A 6,345-nucleotide genomic window follows, 5' to 3' on the forward strand; every position below is an offset into this window, starting at 1 on the left:
TCTGACGTTAAGTCCTATGACTCTGTCAGTGGATGTTTTTATAATGCCTGTTGTATTTATCAAGTAAACAGTGTTGCCAAGAGTCACCCACTTGCTGTTTATGCTGGGTATTCAAGCTCCAAGGGATGCTGTAACTACGCACTCTGTAAGTTTGGCATTTTCCAGGAACTTTGTGTTAGGTAGTAGAGATGGTCCATTAAGCCACTTAGATACCATGCATCAATTTTATTTTGCTGGTGATAATCAGGAGATGGTCCATTTATCATGAGGCATACATTTTGATTTGATTATCTGAATGTGTTCTGCCCTATTTAATAACACTGTTTTCGATGTTAACAAAGGAAAAGGAAACAAGCATTTGTTGAGTGTGTACTACATAGAGTTACTTTGCATGTATTATTTACAGTAATCCTCTCAATGAATCTGAAGTATAGGTACATTTTTACAGATTATTTCTCAGATTATGTAATTTGTGCCACAGAGATTAAGTAATTTATGCAAGACCATATAGGTTAGAATTGGGGGAATGATATCCAGTTTAAACTACAGGACTCCAAACTACATAAACATTCTGGTAGAGCAAAGTATCTGCTTTACCATCTTTTCCCCATGCTGGTTGTCATTAACCATATATCTCTAGAAAAATTCTGCCTTTTCCACTATTTTAGATCAGACTCATGGTTTTACTTCTATGCCATAAAAAATAATAACCAACAAAAGCAAAATAGTATAATGATTGATAGTTACAGACTTTGGAGTCGGACTGTCTGCGTTCAGACTCCAGTTCTGCTATTTATGAGCTGTATAATTTTGAGCAAATTATTTAATTTCTCTGTGCCTCAGTTTCCTCTTCAATAATAATAGTACTTACCTCAGAGGCTTGTTATGAACACTAAATGAGTTAATATTTGGAAAGATCTAGAATAGTGCCTCATACATTACAAGTACTACGCACATATGCTTGTCAAATAAGTAACATTTATCTGTCATTGATTGTGTATGGGGTTCTCTGTTAAGCACTTTAGATGTAATACCAAATATGTGGGAGGTACTATTATTATCTCCATTTTATGAATGAACATACCAAGACTTAGAAAGGATAACAGCTAGTCTAAGACCATACCACAAGTAAGTTCATTGTGGAAAACCAAAAAGAATATAGGAGAGGAGAATAAAACTTACCCATGATTCTATCACCTAGAGAGTATTGTGGTTACATTTGGGGTATTTCCCTTATTTTATTCATATCACTGTAGATTTTTGAAATCATATTGAATGTACAATTTTCCATTTTTGTGTTGTTTTTTACCATTATATTAAACATTTTCATCTTAACATATCTTTGATTTTTGTTGTTGTTGTTGTTAACATTGTTACTGGTTACAGAATATTCCACCATTTGGATATATTTTATTTAACCCCTCATTAGATGATGGATATGAAGTTATTTCAGGCTTTTGTGCTAATGAATAATGTTACATGAATTTCTCTGTATTTTGGATTTTTTTCTCAGGATATGTTCTGAGCTTGGGATTACTGTGTCAAATAATCAGATATTTTTAATATCTCTTAAATGCACAAATAAACTAATATTTTCAAAGGAACTTGTAAAAAATTGTAAGCAAAAATACAGATAAAATACAAAAAGAGAAGAATCAAGTTACCCAGATATAGGATTTTTTTAAAAATTAGATTTTTAATTTTGAGATAATTCTAGATTAACATACTTTGTTAAGAAATAATATAGAGAGATCCTGTCTGCCCTTGACTCCATTTCTCCCAGTGTTAACATCTTACAAAACTGTACTACATTATCATAACCAGGGTATCTCACTGATACAGTCAAGGTAGAGAGTATTTCTGTCACCACCGTGACCCCTTGTATTGCCCTTTCATAGTCATGCGTATCTCCTCCCAACTCCCATCCCTGACTCTTGACAGTTACTAACCTGTTCTCCAACTCTATAGTTTTGTTATGTCAAGAATGTTGTATAAATAAAATCATAAAGTTCTTCTTGACTTTTTAGCGTTGGCTGTTTTTACTCAGCATAATTCCCTGAGTGTTAGGAATACCCTAAATTCCTTTAGATGAATTTAGATTCTTTGGAAGCTGTGCATGCCAGTAATTCATCCTTTTATTGTGGAGTACCAGTTCATAGTATAGATGTACCACATTTGGTTTAACCATTCACCCATTGAAAGGCATCTGGATTGTTCCCGGTTTGGGGCTATTACAAATAAAGCTATTATAAAATTTGTATATTGCTTTTGACATAAACATAAGGTTTTATTCTCTGGGGAAAATGCCCAAGTGTACAGTTTCTGGGTCATATGGTAGTTCCATATTTAGTTTTATTTAAAACTGCCGAACTGTTTTCTAGAGTGGCTGTTTTATTTTTGATTCCAAGAAGCAATCTATGGATGATCTAGGTTTTTGCATCCTTGGCAATATTTGGTACTATTCCTGCTTTCTGTTGTAGCCATTCTGAAAGGTGTGTAGTATATCTTATTGTGGTCTTAATTGGCATTGTCCTAATGGCTAACATTGTTGAACATCTTTTTGTGTTCTTATTTGCCATCTGTATACCCTCTTTGATGACATGTTGTTCATGTCTTTTGCTGATTTTCTAACTAGATTGTTTTTTAATGTTGAGTTTTTATATATTCTAAATTCTGGTCCTTTGTTGGATATGTGCTTTGCAAGTATTTTCTCCTAGTCTGTGGCTTGTCTTTTCATCTTCTTAAGAGGGTATTTTGTAGAGCAAAATTTTTATTCTTGGTGGGATCTCACTTACCAATTTTTTCTTGTATAAGATTATGCAAGTATAAGAATCCTTTGCTTGGCCCTAGATCCCAAAGATTTTCTCCTATTTTTTTCTAGAAGTTTTATAGTTTTATATTCCCCCCCCTCGCACTCCCCACCAATCCTGGGGTCTTTTGATCATGACTGAAAACCTGCCAGACAAATTCTAAAAGGACTTTTACATTTTATGTTTAAGTCTGTGATTCATTTTGAGTTGATTTTTGTATGAGACAAAAGGCTTAAGTCAATGTTCTTCTTTTTTTCTTTGTTTTGTGTTGTTTTTTGCCTGTGGAGTGGGAGTGATTCCTCCCACTTAATTCTTTTTCAAAATTGTTTTAGATACTCAAGTTTCTTTGCCTTTTCATATAAATTTCAGAATCATTCTATCTGTATCTGCAAAATATCTTGCTGAGGATTTTTGATAGGGATTGCATAAAACTGTATGTCAATTTGGGGGAGAATTAATGTGTTTCCTATTTTGAGTCTTTCTTTTTTTTTTTTAATTTTAATTCCAGTATAGCTAACATACAGTGTTGTATTAGTTTCAGATGAACAATACAGTGATTCAGCAATTCTGTACACTACTCAGTGCTCATCATATCATAAGTGTACTCAGTCCCCTTAAGATTTCTGGGGCTGGTTTATTGGTTATGAATTCCTTTAACATTTGTCTGGGACACTCTTTAGCTCTGTTTCTCTTATGAATGATAGCCTTGCTGGATAGTCCTGGTTAGGTTTTTTTCTTTCAGCACTTCAAATATATCATGCCACTCCCTTCTGGCCTGCAGAGTTCCTGCTGAAAAATCAGCTGATAGCCTTGTGGGATTTCCCTTGTATGTACCTGTTTTCTTTTTTCTTGTTGTTTTTAAATTAAAAAGATTTTTTTTTTAAGTTCATTTATTTACTTTGGGGGGAGACAGGGAGGGGCACATCCAGAGAGACAGAGAGAGGGAAAGAATACAAGCAGGCTTCACACTGTCAGTGCAGAGCCCGATGTGGGGCTCGAATCCATGAACCGTGAGACCATGACTTGAGCTGAAATCAAGACTGAGCCACCCAGGCACCCCTCTCTTACTGTTTTTAAAATCCTCTCTTTATCACTACTTTTTGCTGTTTTAATTACTACATGTTTTGGTGTGGACCTCCTTGGGTTGGTTTTGTTGGGGTCTTTCTGTGCCTCCTGGATCTGGATTTCTATTTCCTTCCCCAGATTTGGGAAGTTTTCAGCTATTATTTCTTCAATAAATTTTCTACCCCCTTTTCTCTCTCTTCTCCTTCTGGGATCCCTATAATGCAAATGTTATTACACTTGATGGTGTTGCTTAGTTTCCTAAGTCTATTTTCATTTATTATTATTATATTTTCTCTTTCCTGTTCAGCTTTATTGCTTTCCATTACTCCATCCTCCAGGTCACTGATATGTTCTGCTTCCTCTAGTTCTTATTTATTCCATCTAGTATAGTTTTTTTTTTTTTTTTTTAATTTTTTTTTTTCAACGTTTATTTATTTTTGGGACAGAGAGAGACAGAGCATGAACGGGGGAGGGGCAGAGAGAGAGGGAGACACAGAATTGGAAACAGGCTCCAGGCTCTGAGCCATCAGCCCAGAGCCTGACGCGGGGCTCGAACTCACGGACCGCGAGATCGTGACCTGGCTGAAGTCGGACGCTTAACCGACTGCGCCACCCAGGCGCCCCCATCTAGTATAGTTTTAATTTCAATTACTGAGTTCTTCATCTCTGTTTTGTTTGTTTGTTTTGTTTTCTGTCTCTTTGTTAAGGATCTCACTGAGGTCCTCCAGTCTTTTCTCGAGTCCAGTGAGTATGTATATGATTTTCTATGCAAATTCTCTATTAGGCATATTCATTATTTCCATTTCACTTAGGTCTCTTGCTGTGATTTTGTCTTGTTCTTTCATTTGGGACATATCCTTCTATCTCCTTGTTTTGTCTAACTCTCTGTTTCTATGTGTTAGAAAAGTCAGCTACATCTCCTACTCCTGAAAGCAGTGGCCTTATGAAGAAGAGATCCTGTAGTGCCCTGTGGTGTGATGTTCCCTGTTCACCAGAACCTGGTGCTTCAGTACTGTCTATGTGTGTCCTATGTGCCTTTCTGTGGCTGCGCCACTTTTGGCTTCAGTCTAGTTGTCTGCATTGTTTCTCTTTGCCTGTTGTGGGCAGGGTTTGGTCCCTGTGTTGTTCATGGGCTTGTTTGGGGCTGCTTTGGGCTTGAGTTGAGTCAGACCAAGGGTTTGCCAGAGATGCAATAGCACCAAACTGCAGGACACCCTCCCTGTCTTGTCCCCTGAGAAGCTCTCACTGGTGGGCAGCGACTGCAGTCAGACTGGATATCTGCCCCCAGGCCACTACTGGGGCCACAGTCAGACTGGTATGTGCATTTATCTTCCCCCCCTCCCTGGGGCAGGAGTCACTTTGAAGTGGTGCTGGCCCCTGTCAGGGCTGCTTGCACACTGCCAGGCTTGTGGCGCTGCTTTGGATGGGCTCTGGCCAAGGGAGTGTTAGAGGGAAGGTCCATAGGGAAATGTGCATATGGTATTAGCAAGGTTTGAGCAGGCTGCTGTAGGAGGGGACCTGGAGCCTTTAGAAAACTTTAGAAAACTCCTGCCACAGGGCTGGGGGGGGGCAAGTCTGTAGGAGAACACAAGGGAGAAGCATGCTATTAGCAAGCTAGATGGAGAGTGTTGGCACTAGGCTGGTTCCCATAGGTGTCCATGTATCGAGGCCATGTGGCAGGGGATGGAGATGGTTCCTGCCAGCTCCTTTGTTCCTGGAGAAGTCTCCTAAAGATTCCTGCCCCTCTAGCACATACTCTTGAGATTAGTAAATAACGCTCCCTCCCATATACCCCAGGTGTTTTTCAAAAACTACTGCTTCCACACTGTTCCAGCCAGCTGTTTGTTGTGCTGGCTCTTTAAGTGAGGGGACTCAGTTTCCTGTTGCCCTCCTGGCTCTCCCAGAGCCTAGCCTACTTATTTTTAAAGTTCTAGGTGTTAAGACCCACTGATTGTAAAAACTCAGGAAATTGGGCCCCTCTGGTTATCAAAGCCAAATGTTATGGAGATTTGTCTTCCCCATGCAAGATCCCCAGACCTGGGGTGTTTGGTGTGAGTGTCTGTTTCCCCTCTCCATGCCTGCTGTATCCCTCCCTCCCCGTGACAGTCCCTCAGTCAGTTTACTCCAGACCATATCTCTGCTCTTCCTACCCTCTTCAGTGTGGCCTCTTCTCCACATTTAGCTGTGGAGAGTCTGTCAGTCTTTGTATCATTTTCTGTGTCATTTACACTGATGTAGATGTTATCTAGTTGTACTTATGAGACAAGATGAGCTTTAGATCTTCCCTGGATGTCCCTATGTTGAGTCTTTCAGTCCATGGACATGGCATCTCTCTGTTCTATTAGGTCTTCTTTGATTTCTTTCATCAGCATTTTGCAATTTACAGCATATAGATTCTGCACATGTTTTATTAAATTTACATTCGAGTGTTCATTTTCTTTGGCATGATTGTAAACGGTGTTGAGTTTTT

General features: G+C 38.7%; 1 non-coding gene across 1 annotated transcript; it reads right to left on the reverse strand.

Annotated features, from left to right (window-relative positions):
• Positions 1 to 2,928: 2,928 nt before the first annotated feature.
• LOC115517386 lies at positions 2,929 to 2,989 on the reverse strand. The gene has a single exon (XR_003969838.1). It is a non-coding gene; the product is annotated as a U7 small nuclear RNA (small nuclear RNA).
• Positions 2,990 to 6,345: the final 3,356 nt, after the last annotated feature.

This window comes from Lynx canadensis, chromosome B3 (assembly GCF_007474595.2).
Source record: "Lynx canadensis isolate LIC74 chromosome B3, mLynCan4.pri.v2, whole genome shotgun sequence".
NCBI lineage: Eukaryota > Metazoa > Chordata > Mammalia > Carnivora > Felidae > Lynx > Lynx canadensis.